The sequence below is a fragment of the Pseudophryne corroboree genome, chromosome 10 (genome assembly GCF_028390025.1).
Source record: "Pseudophryne corroboree isolate aPseCor3 chromosome 10, aPseCor3.hap2, whole genome shotgun sequence".
In the NCBI taxonomy this organism is placed as follows: Eukaryota; Metazoa; Chordata; class Amphibia; order Anura; family Myobatrachidae; genus Pseudophryne; species Pseudophryne corroboree.
The window spans coordinates 294144504-294159852 of NC_086453.1; the positions used below are offsets into that span (position 1 = coordinate 294144504).

A 15349-nucleotide genomic window follows, 5' to 3' on the forward strand; every position below is an offset into this window, starting at 1 on the left:
ACGCACACAGACATACATTTATTTATCTTAATATAGGAAATAGGGGGTGCACCAATATTTATCTTGCCTCCGGGCAACTTGGACGAACTTCCGCCACTGGGTGGGACACAAGCCCTCTCACCACAATAAATATATATACAGCATCTATCTATCTATCTATCTATCTATCTATCTATCTATCTATCTATCTATCTATCTATCTATCTATCTCTCTCTCTCTCTCTCTCTCTCTCTATCTATCTATCTATCTATCTATCTATCTATCTATCTATCTATCTATCTATCTATCTATCTATCTATCCTGTATATATTCATTAGTTTTGATTACTCAGTAAAACATATCTACTGCTTTTATTCTGATGACCCCTCTTAAGAAAAACTACAAAATAAATAGCATTCCAAAAACAGTATTAACACTGCACTAAACCACAGTGTGAATCACTTTGTCCAGAATGGACAAAAGAACCCGTAAAAGTTTATATTCAGGGGTATAGCAATTTAAACCTTACTGAAACTAACACAGAGGCGGTCAGTTCCCGACACAATATATTCCAGTAAAAATGACATTTTCTTTAATACTCTGGTACATCAATGTAAATCTGACAGATAAAAAGGGCCATTTGCAGCCAGGGCTTTTTAGCAGAAGTACTGTATATTGAACAACAATTTCCTCTAAGGACTGGTTTTAGATTTATACAGTAAGTGATACAGGCTGAGAGTTACTTACTGTATCCGATTCAGATTATGGTCTGATAATAGCATCACATCTATGCGGAATGTCACCAAAACCGTAAGTATTGTGAATTACAAACATGCATTGTACCAATTTTCATGTACACTATGGAGACAGTAAATATATATATATATTCACTAACTGATCAATCTGTGTAAAATGTTGAAATGGAGATTGTCGAGAACTGTTAATTTGAAAAGACATTACTGGAACATATATTTTATACATAAAGTAGCAACTCGTTTAATATTTCTGGATACAACATTGGGGGGTTATTCAGAGTTGATCGCAGCAGCAAATTTGTTAGCAGTTGGGCAAAACCATGGGGGTCATTCTGACCTGATTGCATGCTACCGTTCATCGCAGCGATCAGGTCAGAAGTGAGCCTGCACCAGTGCCGCAGTGCGCCAGCGCATGGCTGACAGCCGACGGCTGTTGTTGCCTAGCGATCGCCTCTGCCTGATTGACAGGCAGAGGCGGGCGCTGGGCAGGAGGGGGTGGCACAGCGGCGTCTGGCCGTAATTTTGTGGGTGCGGTCCGGCCAATGCAGGCGTGGCTGGACCGTGCGGGGGGCGAGCCACAGCAGCTACGTGATGTCACACACAGATGCTGTGACCCAGGCAGCGACGAGTAGCTCCCGGACAGAACGAAAAAGCTGCGCTGGCCGGGAGCTACCCCTGTAGTGCAAAAGCATTGCCGCTGTGCGATGCATTTGTACTTCTGCGGAGGCGGGCATGCCTGACATGCGGTGCGGACTAGCCCTGTGCTGGGCGTCCCCCCGCATGTCAGAGTGCCTGATCATAGGGCTACGATCAGGTCTGAATTAGGCCCCATGTGCACTGCAGGGGCGGCAGACATAACATTTGCATAGAGAGTTATAGGCCCTACACACTGGGCGATATTACTGAAAGATATGAATGATCTTGTTCATTAATGAACAGGATACCATTCATATCTTTCAGTGTGGAGGCACCAGCGATGAACGATGCGCAGCCCGGCCCTTGTTCATCGCTGGTGCCCCGTCGCTTGTGCATGCAGGCCAATATGGACGATCTCGTCCATATTTGCCTGCACTGCTATGGAGCCAGGTGTCTCTCCCCCAGTCACTGCCCCCTCGCCGCCGGGTCACCCATCAGCCGTATCCGCCATCGGGCAGCTCGGCGGCGGATCGCATAGTTTGTAGGGCTCTTTAGATTTGGGTGGGGTGTGTTCAATCTGAAATCTATATTGCAGTGTAAAAATAAAGCAGCCAGTATTTACCCTGCACAGAAACAATATAACACACCCAAAGCTATATATCTCTCTGGAATGTTATATCTGCCCCACCTGCAGTGCACATGGTTTTGCCCAACTGCTAACAAATTTGCTGCTGCGATCAACTCTGAATAACCCCCCATTGATAGCTATGTAAGACATGTGTCCTACAAAGACATTGCTTGGAAAGACAATCAGCCAACATTGGTGTTAGAATTTGGCCACAGGAGACATTAATAAAAAGTTCAGCTTGTAGTGTAGTAGTTACAGTGTTATGGAGGTGCATAATGATGTATATAAAAGGCAGTGGCTGTCCATTAGTCGTGAACTGGAGAATCATACAAAGCTGGAAAGTAAAGAGCTCGCAGGCAAGTACACATGGGCCAGTATTTACTAAAAATCCGAGTTTGGACGATTTGTGTTTTTTTTTCTAAGTCCCAATCCGGGAATTCACTAAGCACCAATCTCGGCAGTGTTTGGACTATTCGTAATGGTTTGAATGACAACGTTCAGAAATACGAATGAATAGACCATCGGTCAAACGCGGCTGTTATTTCATAGAATACGGGCATTCACTATTCATTCGTATTTGGGTGTTAGTTTCTGAGTGCTCAAGTGCGGGTCTGTTTTTTTTCGATTCGTTAAAAAAAGCAGCAATAAAATAGACCTGCTTTTTCCAGTCGAGTTTGGATAACCATGCACGGATCAGTGAGATCTGTGCATGGTTATCTATGTGAAAGGGTCTGTTTAGTGTAAAATCTGAAAAAAAAATTGCGTGGGGTCCCCCCTCCTAAGCATAACCAGCCTCGGGCTCTTTGAGCCGGTCCTGGTTGAAAAAATATGGGGGGAAAAATTACAGGGGTTCCCCCATATTTAATCAACCAGTACCGGGCTCTGCGCCTGGTCCTGGTTCCAAAAATACGGGGGACAAAAAGCGTAGGGGTCCCCTGTATTTTTGAAACCAGCACCGGGCTCCATTAGCTGGGGAGATAATGCCACAGCCGGGGGACACTTTGATATCGGTCCCTGCGGCCGTGCCATTAAAACCCCAACTAGTCACCCCTGGCCGGGGTACCCTGGAGGAGTGGGGACCCCTTCAATCAAGGGGTCCCCCCTCCAGCCACCCAAGGGCCAGGGGTGAAGCCCGAGGCTGTCCCCCCCATCCAACGGCGGCGGATGGGGGGCTGATAGCCTTGTTTACAAAATGTGAATATTGTTTTTAGTAGCAGTACTACAAGTCCCAGCAAGCCTCCCCCGCAAGCTGGTACTTGTAGAACCACAAGTACCAGCATGCGGTGGAAAACCGGGCCCGCTGGTACCTGTAGTACTACTACTAAAAAAATACCCCAATAAAAACAGGACACACACACCGTGACAGTACAACTTTATTACATACATGCACACCAACATACACACATACTTACCTATGTTCCCACAAGGCTCTGTCCTCTTCTCCATGTAGAATCCTAGGGGTACCTGTGAAAAAAATTATACTCACATAATCCAGTGTACCTTCTGTTCTTTGTATAATCCACGTACTTGGCAAAATAATAAAACGGAAACCCGACCACGCACTGAAAGGGGCCCCATGTTTACACATGGGACCCCTTTCCCAGACTGCCAGGACCCCCCCTGACTCGTGTCAAAGAGGGTCCCTTCAGCCAATCAGGGAGCGCCACGTCGTGGCACTCTCCTGATTGGCTGTGTGCTCCTGTAGTGTCTGTCAGGCAGCACACGGCACAGATACAATGTAGCGCCTATGCGCTCCATTGTAGCCAATGGTGGGAACTTTGCGGTCAGCGGTGAGGTTACTTTCGGTCAACCGCTGACCGCAAAGTTCCCACCATTGGCTACAATGGAGCGCATAGGCGCTACATTGTATCTGTGCCGTGTGCTGCCTGACAGACACTACAGGAGCACACAGCCAATTAGGAGAGGAGAGTGCCACGACGTGGCGCTCCCTGATTGGCTGAAGGGACCCTCTTTGACACGAGTCAGGGGGGGTCCTGGCAGTCGGGGAAAGGGGTCCCATGTGTAAACATGGGGCCCCTTTCAGTGCGTGGTCGGGTTTCCGTTTTATTATTTTGCCAAGTACGTGGATTATACAAAGAACAGAAGGTACACTGGATTATGTGAGTATAATTTTTTTCACAGGTACCCCTAGGATTCTACATGGAGAAGAGGACCAAGCCTCGTGGGAACATAGGTAAGTATGTGTGTATGTTGGTGTGCATGTATGTAATAAAGTTGTACTGTCACGGTGTGTGTGTCCTGTTTTTATTGGGGTATTTTTTTAGTAGTAGTACTACAGGTACCAGCGGGCCCGGTTTTCCACCGCATGCTGGTACTTGTGGTTCTACAAGTACCAGCTTGCGGGGGAGGCTTGCTGGGACTTGTAGTACTGATACTAAAAACAATATTCACATTTTATAAACAAGGCTATCAGCCCCCCATCCGCCGCCGTTGGATGGGGGGGACAGCCTCGGGCTTCACCCCTGGCCCTTGGGTGGCTGGAGGGGGGGACCCCTTGATTGAAGGGGTCCCAACTCCTCCAGGGTACCCCGGCCAGAGGTGACTAGTTGGGGTTTTAATGGCACGGCCGCAGGGACCGATATCAAAGTGTCCCCCGGCTGTGGCATTATCTCCCCAGCTAGTGGAGCCCGTTGCTGGTTTCAAAAATACGGGGGATCCCTACGCTTTTTGTCCCCCGTATTTTTGGAACCAGGACCAGGCGCAGAGCCCGGTGCTGGTTGATTAAATATGGGGGAACCCCTGTCATTTTCCCCCCCATATTTTTTCAACCAGGACCGGCTCAAAAAGCCCGAGGCTGGTTATGCTTAGGAGGGGGGACCCCACGCAATTTTTTCTAACTTTTTTAAGACTTTAATGAACTTTTTAAGGTACACAATGAAGCCCTGCACGGATCTCACAGATCCGGCCGGGATTCCTTGTCTTTTGTCAGGCAGTGTTTTACTCATAACTCCCGTAAAACACTGCCTGATATTACGAATCACATCGACATCGGAAAAAACGAATGTGCAAAACTCGGCAGCTTAGTGAATGACCGTATCAGGATTCAAAAAGTTGCAGTAAAATGCACCCGATACCATTCAAGATCAAACACCCTTCAAAACGGCAAAAACACGAATATTAGTAAATAAACCCCATTGTGTTGATATTAACAGCCTAATGTGTTCACAGTGGAGTTAGCATTAAAAGAAGCAAGACTGCGAAAAAATAAGAATTTACTTACCGATAATTCTATTTCTCGGAGTCCGTAGTGGATGCTGGGGTTCCTGAAAGGACCATGGGGAATAGCGGCTCCGCAGGAGACAGGGCACAAAAAGTAAAGCTTTAGGATCAGGTGGTGTGCACTGGCTCCTCCCCCTATGACCCTCCTCCAAGCCAGTTAGGTACTGTGCCCGGACGAGCGTACACAATAAGGGAGGAATTTTGAATCCCGGGTAAGACTCATACCAGCCACACCAATTACACCGTACAACTTGTGATCTAAACCCAGTTAACAGTATGATAACAGCGGAGCCTCTGAAAAGATGGCTCACAACAATAATAACCCGATTTTTGTAACTATGTACAAGTATTGCAGATAATCCGCACTTGGGATGGGCGCCCAGCATCCACTACGGACTCCGAGAAATAGAATTATCGGTAAGTAAATTCTTATTTTCTCTATCGTCCTAGTGGATGCTGGGGTTCCTGAAAGGACCATGGGGATTATACCAAAGCTCCCAAACGGGCGGGAGAGTGCGGATGACTCTGCAGCACCGAATGAGAGAACTCCAGGTCCTCTTTTGCCAGGATATCAAATTTGTAGAATTTTACAAACGTGTTCTCCCCTGACCACGTAGCTGCTCGGCAGAGTTGTAATGCCGAGACCTCTCGGGCAGCCGCCCAAGATGAGCCCACCTTCCTTGTGGAATGGGCCTTAACCGATTTAGACTGTGGCAGGCCTGCCTCAGAATGTGCAAGTTGAACTGTGTTACAAATCCAACGAGCAATCGACTGCTTAGAAGCAGGCGCACCCAACTTGTTGGGTGCATACAGTATAAACAGCGAGTCAGATTTTCTGACTCCAGCTGTCCTGGAACATATTTTCAGGGCCCTGACAACTTCTAGCAACTTGGAGTCCTCCAAGTCCCTAGTAGGTGCAAGGCACCACAATAAGCTGGTTCAGGTGAAACACTGACACCACCTTAGGGAGAGAACTGGGGACGAGTCCGCAGCTCTGCCCTGTCCGAATGGACAAACAGATATGGGCTTTTTTGAGAAAAAAACACCAATTTGACACTCGCCTGGTCCAGGCCAGGGCCAAGAGCATGGTCACTTTTTATGTAAGATGCTTCAAATCCACATATTTGACTGGTTTTAAACCAATGTGATTTGAGGAATCCCAGAACTACGTTGAGATCCCACAGTGCCACTGGAGGCACAAAAAAGGGGTTTGTATATGCAATACTCCCTTGACAAACTTCTGGACTTCAGGAACTGAAGCCAATTCTTTCTGGAAGAAAATTTACAGGGCCGAATTTGAACCTTAATGGACCCCAATTTGAGGCCCATAGACACTCCTGTTTGCAGGAAATGCAGGAAACGACCGAGTTGAAATTTCTTTGTGGGGCCTTCCTGGCCTCACACCACGCAACATATTTTCGCCACACTTGGTGATAATGTTGTGCGGTCACCTCCTTTCTGGCTTTGACCAGGGTAGGAATGACCTCTTCCGGAATGCCTTTTTTCCCTTAGGATCCGGCTTTCCATCGCCATGCCGACAAACGCAGCTGCGGTAAGTCTTGGAACAGACATGGTACTTGCTGAAGCAAGTCCCTTCTTAGCGGCAGAGGCCATAAGACCTCTGTAAGCATCTCTTGAAGTTCCGGGTACCAAGTCCTTCTTGGCCAATCCGGAGCCATGAGTATAGTTCTTACTCCTCTACGTCTTATAATTCTCAGCACCTTAGGTATGAGAAGCAGAGGAGGGAACACATACACCGACTGGTACACCCACGGTGTTACCAGAACGTCCACATCTATTGCCTGAGGGTCTCTTGACCTGGCGCAATACCTGTCCCGTTTTTTGTTCAGACGGGACGCCATCATGTCCACCTTTGGTATTTCCCAACGGTTTACAATCATGTGGAAAAAACTTCTCAATGAAATTTCCACTCTCCCGGGTGGAGGTCGTGCTGAGGAAGTCTGCTTCCCAGTTTCCATTCCCGGGATGAAAAACTGCTGACAGTGTCATCACATGATTTTCCGCCCAGCGAAAAGTCCTTGCAGTTTCTGCCATTGCCCTCCTGCTTCTTGTGTCGCCCTGTCTGTTTACGTGGGCGACTGCCGTGATGTTTTTCCCACTGGATCAATACCGGCTGACCTTGAAGCAGAGGTCTTGCTAAGCTTAGAGCATTATAAATTTACCCTTAGCTCCAGTATATTTATGTGGAGAAAAAGTCTCCATACTTGATCACACTCCCTGGAAATTTTTTCCTTGTGTGACTGCTCCCCAGCCTCTCAGGCTGGGCTCCGTGGTTACCAGCATCCAATCCTGAATGCCGAATCTGCGGCCCTCTAGAAGATGAGCACTCTATAACCACCACAGGAGAGACACCCTTGTCCTTGGATATTGGGTTATCCGCTGATGCATCTGAAGATGCGATCCGGACCATTTGTCCAGCAGATCCCACTGAAAAGTTCTTACGTGAAATCTGCCGAATGGAATTGCTTCGTAGGAAGCCACCATTTTTACCAGGACCCTTGTGCAATGATGCACTGTTTTTAGGAGGTTCCTGACTTGCTCGGATAACTCCCTGGCTTTCTCTTCCGGGAGAAACACCTTTTTCTGGACTGTGTCCAGAATCATCCCTAGGCACAGCAGACGTGTCGTCGGGATCAGCTGCGATTTTGGAATATTTAGAATCCACCCGTGCTGATTGTAGCAGTATCCGAGATAGTGCTACTCCGACCTCCAACTGTTCCCTGGACTATGCCCCTATCAGGAGATCGTCCAAGTAAGGGATAATTAAGACGCCTTTTCTTCGAAGAAGAATCATCAATTCGGCCATTACCTTGGTAAAGACCCCGGGGTGCCGTGGACCATCCAAACGGCAGCGTCTGAAACTGATAGTGACAGTTCTGCACCACGAACCTGAGGTACCCTTAGTGAGAAGGGCAAATTTGGGACATAGAGGTAAGCATCCCTGATGTCCCGGGACACTATATAGTCCCCTTCTTCCTGGTTCGTTATCACTGCTCTGAGTGACTTCATCTTAATTTGAACCTTTGTAAGTGTTCAAAAAAAAAATTTTTTTTTTTTTTTTTTTTAGAATAAGTCTCACCTAGCCTTCTGGCTTCAGTACCACAATATAGTGTGGAATAATACCCCTTTTCTGTAGTAGGAGGGGTAATTTAATTATCACCTGCTGGGAATACAGCTTGTGAATTTTTTCCCATACTACCTCCTTGTCGGAGGGAGACTTGGTAAAGCAGACTTCAGGAGCCTGCGAAGGGGAAACGTCTCGACATTCCCATCTGTACCCCCGGGATACTACTTGTAGGATCCAGGGGTCCTGTACGGTCTCAGCGCCATGCTGAGAACTTGTCAGACGCGGTGGAACGCTTCTGTTCCTGGGAATGGGCTGCCTGCTGCAGTCTTCTTCCCTTTCCTCTATCCCTGGGCAGATATGATCTTATAGGGACGAGAGGACTGAGGCTGAAAAGACGGTGTCTTTTTCTGCAGAGATGTGACTTAGGGTAAAAAACGGTGGATTTTCCAGCAGTTGCCGTGACCACCAGGTCCGATGGACCGACCCCAAACAAGTCCTCTTCCTTTATACGGCCATACTGTGCCGTTTGGAATCTGCATCACCTGACCACTGTTGTGTCCATAACATCTTCTGGCAGTTATGGACATCGCGTTTATTCATGATGCCAGAGTGCAAATATCCCTCTGTGCATCTCGCATATATAGAAATGCTCTATAGTCAATAAAATACTGTCCCTGTCAAGGGTATCAATATTTTTAGTCAGGGAATCCGACCAAGCCACCCTAGCTCTGCACATCCAGGCTGAGGCGATCGCTGGCCGCAGTATAACACCAGTATGTGTGTATATACTTTTTATTATATTTTCCAGCCTTGTCAGCTGGTCCTTGAGGACGGCCCTATCTATAGACGGTACCGCCACTTGTTTTGATAAGCGTGTGAGCGCCTTATCCACCTTAAGGGGTGTTTCCCAACGCGCCCTAACTTCTGGCGGGAAAGGGTATACCGCCCATAATTTTCTATCGGGGGGAACCCACGCATCATCACACACTTTATTTAATTTATCTGATTCAGGAAAAACTATGGTAGTTTTTTCACATCCCACATAATACCCTCTTTTGTGGTACTTGTAGTATCAGAAATACGTAACACCTCCTTCATTGCCTTTAACGTGTGGCCCTAATAAGGAATACGTTTGTTTATTCACCGTCGACACTGGATTCAGTGTCCCTGTCTGTGTCTGTGTCGACCGACTAAAGTAAACGGGCGTTTTAAAAACCTTTGACGGTGTTTTTGAGACGTCTGGACCGTACTAATTGTTTGTCGGCCGTCTCATGTCGTCAACCGACCTTGCAGCGTGTTGACATTATCACGTAATTTCCTAAATAAGCCATCCATTCCGGTGTCGACTCCCTAGAGAGTGACATCACCATTACAGGCAATTGCTCCGCCTCCTCACCAACATCGTCCTCCTACCTGTCGACACACACGTACCGACACACAGCACACACACAGGGAATGCTCTGATAGAGGACAGGACCCACTAGCCCTTTGGAGAGACAGAGGGAGAGTTTGCCAGCACACACCAAAAACGCTATAATTATATAGGGACAACCTTATATAAGTGTTTTCCCTTATAGCATCTTAATATATATATATAAGCATATCGCCAAATTAGTGCCCCCCCTCTCTGTTTTAACCCTGTTTCTGTAGTGCAGTGCAGGGGAGAGCCTGGGAGCCTTCCCTCCAGCCTTTCTGTGAGGGAAAATGGCGCTGTGTGCTGAGGAGATAGGCCCCGCCCCTTTTTCGGCGGCCTCGTCTCCCGCTCTTAACGGATTCTGGCAGGGGTTAAATATCTCCATATAGCCTCCGGAGGCTATATGTGAGGTATTTTTAGCCAAAATAGGTATTCATTTGCCTCCCAGGGCGCCCCCCTCCCAGCGCCCTGCACCCTCAGTGACTGCCGTGTGAAGTGTGCTGAGAGGAAAATGGCGCACAGCTGCAGTGCTGTGCGCTACCTTTAGAAGACTGAGGAGTCTTCTGCCGCCGATTCTGGACCTCTTCTTACTTCAGCATCTGCAAGGGGGCCGGCGGCAAGGCTCCGGTGACCATCCAGGCTGTACCTGTGATCGTCCCTCTGGAGCTGATGTCCAGTAGCCAAGAAGCCAATCCATCCTGCACGCAGGTGAGTTCACTTCTTCTCCCCTAAGTCCCTCGTTGCAGTGATCCTGTTGCCAGCAGGACTCACTGTAAAATAAAAAACCTAAGCTAAACTTTCCTAAGCAGCTCTTTAGGAGAGCCACCTAGATTGCACCCTTCTCGGCCGGGCACAAAAATCTAACTGGCTTGGAGGAGGGTCATAGGGGGAGGAGCCAGTGCACACCACCTGATCCTAAAGCTTTACTTTTTGTGCCCTGTCTCCTGCGGAGCCGCTATTCCCCATGGTCCTTTCAGGAACCCCAGCATCCACTAGGACGATAGAGAAATGAGTTTTTACATGTAAATCATTGAAGCAATCTCTAACAAAATAGTTGATCGTTATCATTTCTACTCAATTTGTTTTACTATTACTTATTTACAGGGAGATGTACTAAAGCCTTGGCCTTGGAGTGGGGTAGAGTGGAGGGGTCTATTTACTAAGCCTTGGATGGAGATAAAGCCGACGAAGATAAGGTACCAACCAACCAGCTCCTGTCATTTTTCAAACTGTGGCAGGGCCGGCGGGGGATGTAGCTAATGACCCACAGGAGCGTGCATATCATGGGTACACACTAGACGATGTCCCTCGTCTAGTGTGTACCCAGCTTAAGGCTTAGTACATCTGACCTACAGCCTGTAACATGGCAGTTAGGGAGCAGATTGGCTGGTACTTTAACTCTCTCCATTTTATCACTTTCCAAGGCTTAGTACATCTGCCCCATATAGTTTCCACTGTGTCATGTAATGACCATGGCAACTACTGTCACATGATGTGGGGAGCAGACACCTTGGCATGCCTTTCTCAGCTCTGTTTCCACGTAGAGTTGAGCGGTTTCGGTTTTACTTAGATTTACCCGAATCTCCTTATTGGCTCACGGACGTCACGTGTTTTGGTTAGCCAATAAGAAAAACCCAGAAAAAAAAAAACTTGTGATAATTCTGGCGTTAAGAACCGAGTAAATCCGAACCTGCTCGTCTCTAGTTTCCAGTGTGACAGCCTCCCTCTCCATCTCCCTCCTCTGCTACCACAAGAAAAGCTATGAGTATGAGAGCCCGTGTCTGTATAGCAAACTGACTATGGGGTCTATGTACTAAGAGAGAGAAGGAGCTATTTCACACTAGCTGATTTTCACCCACCTGCAAAAAGCTGGACAGAGTTTTGCCGTGCAATCATTTCAGTTATTTATGAAAACCCATTGCTCCATTCAGACAGCACGGACATGGCCCGATTGCCGCGTTACAGACGGGAATATCCACGAATAGGACAGCTACCGGGCCGTGGCGTCCCTGAAGGCAGTGAAATGTGTGTGTGAATGGGCTCTTTCACACACAATGGCCCTCATTCCGAGTTGATCGGTCGCAAGGCGAATTTAGCAGAGTTACACACGCTAAGCCGCCGCCTACTGGGAGTGAATCTTAGCTTCTTAAAATTGCGACCGATGTATTCGCAATATTGCGATTACTAACTACTTAGCAGTTTCAGAGTAGCTCCAGACTTACTCTGCCTGTGCGATCATTTCAGTGCTTGTCGTTCCTGGTTGACGTCACAAACACACCCAGCGTTCGCCCAGGCACTCCCACCGTTTCCCCGGCCACTCCTGCGTTTTTTCCGGAAACGGTAGCGTTTTCAGCCACACGCCCCTGAAACGCCGTGTTTCCGCCCAGTAACACCCATTTCCTGTCAATCACATTACGATCGCCGGAGCGAAGAAAAAGCCGTGAGTAAAAATACTTTCATCATAGTAAAGTTACTTGGCGCAGTCGCAGTGCGAACATTGCGCATGCGTACTAAGCGGATTTTCACTGCGATGCGATGAAAAATACCGAGCGAACAACTCGGAATGAGGGCCAATGTTTGTCTGTTTTTTTGCTGCTGCTACACATGTGCACAGCATTAAACATGGCTCAAAGCCATTGTGTATGAAAGGGAGGTGACGGGCGGTAAAAAACTGTCCGGCTAGTGTGAAATAGCCCATAAAGTAGAAAGAGGTAAAGTAACAGCCAACCAGTTCATAACTGTCATTTTTCAAACACAGCCTGTAACATGGCAGGTAGGAGCTGATTGGCTGGTACTTTATCTCTCTCCACTTTATTTCTCACCAAGGCTTAGTACATAGACCCCTATGTCTGTGTCTGGTGGCCATACTTGTTTTCATCCAGATATATTTTTAAAAGTAGCAATGATTTGTATTAGGAGATCTTTTAACTTGCTGCTTAAGGGGGTGGGGGGGTGGGGGGGGGGGGGGAATTGCTTTAAAATGGACTTGTTATCTTGAAAAACATGAAAAGTATGGTATACAGCTATTACATCCTGTGACACATGGCCTGGCCCAGAGGCGGATGCTATTCCAATGTTTGCACAGCTGCATCTTAGGGAGTGAGTCAGACCTGATCATAGATGTGCTAAGTCCACCCCTGCATGTCAGGCCCTGCCCCCCGCTATCCCGGTGCTTTCGCACCCGCCAAGTAGCTTCCTACCTGCGCAGCCTAGCTGCACAGACAGGCAGCTACCCACGCCATTCTGAGTCGCAGCGGCTGCGTGTGACATCATGAAGCCGAGGTGGCCCGCTCCCACAACAGTCCGGACACACCTGCGTTGTCCAGACCGTGCCCCACAAACAGATCTAATGCTGTTGGCATGCCCCCTCCCGCCCGCCCCTGCATGTCAATCAGGCAGAGGCGATCGCACTATCTCACTGGGTCTTACCCGCTGCGTGTGTGCACTCCCTAAAGAGCTTCAGGCTGTGATCACTGCCGTTGCAGCAATCAGGTCTGAATTAGGCCCTTAGTCGCATTGATTTACCGACAGAGGTCACAGTGGAACTTGAATGCAAAGAGATTGACAGCCAGTGGGCATTTATGGGAGGCTACAGGGGGTGGATGACTAGATGTAGCTGTGTCACAGATAGCGACTGCATCTACAGAAGCATTTGCAATGGCTCCAGCGGCTAAGTTCCAACAGACATTCTGAGCAGCCATTGGATTGCTCCGATGTTCGATGGTGCGTCTTTGTATGCAAGAGTAGGGTTATTGACATAGCTGTTGGCGTCTCTGTACAGATTCCATCGGCTGTGGCAGTAGCATATATTCATAGCACCACTGCGTACAAAGGCGGGCCCCAGAGCCGACCCTAGGCATAGGCAATGTAGGCAAATGCCTAGGGCATTTGGAATGCCTAGGGGCACAAGCAGATTCTGCTGATTAAAATGATATCTGGTATGCCTATATTCTGTGTGTGTGACTGTATTTGCATACAAAATGCTATGTTACAGTGTATTCCTGGAAATCACTGTAACGTAGAAGCTGCTTGTGCATCCTAGCCATATAGCAATGCAAATAAGATGCTTTTTTTTAGGCAAAAAAGGGGCCCAACTTTTAAGTAAAAAAAGGCATCTCCTGCTGCATGGTGTATTGAGGCAAGATGTATGAGGACACATCTGTATCCAAGCAGAGGCAGAGGTCACAGTATTAGTGGCCATGTGATTTCTGTGTGTGGGTAGGTTGGTTGCGCAATAGTGTTCGGCATATGTTTAGGGGGCATTATGTGTGTCACGTGTATAAATTCATCAATAACGTGCAGCATATGTGTAAGGGACATTATGTGTGTCATAATGTGTATAAGGGCATTAATAAAGATTGGCATAATGTGTGAGGCGCATTATGTTTGTAAGGACATTAATAATGTGTGTCATGAGTAAGGGGCATTACAGTGTGGTATTATGCGTATAAGTGCATTACTAATGTGTGGCATTATGTGTATAAGGTGCTTTACTGTGTGGTGTAACGTATAGAAAGGGCACTACTGTGTAGTCTAATGTGAATAAAGAGCAATATGGTGTGGTGTAATGTGAATAAGGAGCAATTCAGTGTGATGTAATGTGAATAAGGGGAACTAATGTGAAGAGTAACGTATATAAGATAAAGTGGAACTATTGTGTGATGTAACGTGGAAAAAGGGACACTGTCGCATGATAAAAAGTGAATAAAGTTGCACTACTGTGTGGCCTAATTTGAAATGGGAGTACTGTTGTGTGGCCATGCCCCTTCCCAGCAAGAACATGCCCCTATTTGGGCTGTGCGCCAAATGTGCACACTGTTTCTATTTAAAATATAGGAGGTAGGAGCACCAAAATTAGGACTGCTAAGGGTGAGGGGTGATGGTACTGGGAAAGGGGTGCAAGGTCAGAGGTGGAACTAGTGGCGGTGCAAGGGCGGGTATCCGGACTCTAGGTTGACACTGTCTAGGTCGACACACATTAGGTCAACACCTTTTGGTCAACATTTAGTAGGTCGACACAGGAAATAGGTCGACACAGCCATTAGGTCGACATGAACAAGGTCGACATGGAAAAAGGTCGACATGAGTTTTTAAAATTTCTTTTTCATGATTTTAACTTTTTCATACTTTACGATCCATGTGGACTACAGTTAGGAACGAGCGAAGCGAGCCATACGAGGGGACACGGTGCACTAATTAGGGGTTCCCCGTCACTTTACGAAGAAAAAAACATAAAAACCCTTTTTCATGTCAACCTAATGGCCATGTCAACATATTTCCTGTGTTGACAAATTTCCTGCGTCGACCTAGTCACTGTCGACCAATAGGTGGCGACCTAATGTGTGTTGACCTACACACTGTCGACCCTGAGTCCCATAGGGGGAACCAGACAAAAACTTGCCTAGGGCATCATATTGATTAGGGCCAGCTCTGGCGGGCCCCTCCATCAAGCCTGGCTTATATAGAGTCAGCATATTCTAATGAGCTTTACAATTGCCAACAAAACAATCATACAGTAAAACAAGACTGGGTAATAACAGACAGAGATGAGTAATACCTTTTCCCGTTGATACATTTCTTTAGTTTATTTATTTAACAGTTTCTTATA

The 15349-nt window shown here is 47.3% G+C and overlaps 1 protein-coding gene across 8 annotated transcripts in view; it reads right to left on the reverse strand.

The window, feature by feature from the left end:
- The window catches only part of CAMTA1 (calmodulin binding transcription activator 1), a 2328268-nt gene that overhangs the window by 1466920 nt on the left and 845999 nt on the right, over positions 1–15349 (reverse strand). The window lies entirely within an intron of this gene.